Raw genomic sequence first — 383 nt, forward strand, 5'->3', positions numbered from 1 at the left:
TTCCCGCAGGCTTGTGGCGTTTACTACCAGTCTGTTGTTATGGGTTTCGCGCTGCACACCGTTTGCGGTTTGGTATTGAGTTCAATCTTGGTAAGCAATAATTTCAACGGAGAGATAAGAATTTGGAAGCAATCTTTCAGAACTCCACTACAAAAAATTAAAACAACAAAAGGATAATAACAATCCATTTCAAATTTCAGGCGAACTTAAAATCAATACACTTTCTCCAATGCCTTAAGTGACTTGAGACTTTATTGCCCAAGCGTGATAAAGCATATTCATTTCAACAGAGCAAAATGCAACCACTTATCTTTTGTCATGGATGCAACTTTGCGTGAATCCCACTACGTTAGCAGAAAAGGCGTGGATGAACACTAAAACAT

This window comes from Penaeus monodon, chromosome 25 (assembly GCF_015228065.2).
Source record: "Penaeus monodon isolate SGIC_2016 chromosome 25, NSTDA_Pmon_1, whole genome shotgun sequence".
Classification (NCBI taxonomy): domain Eukaryota; kingdom Metazoa; phylum Arthropoda; class Malacostraca; order Decapoda; family Penaeidae; genus Penaeus; species Penaeus monodon.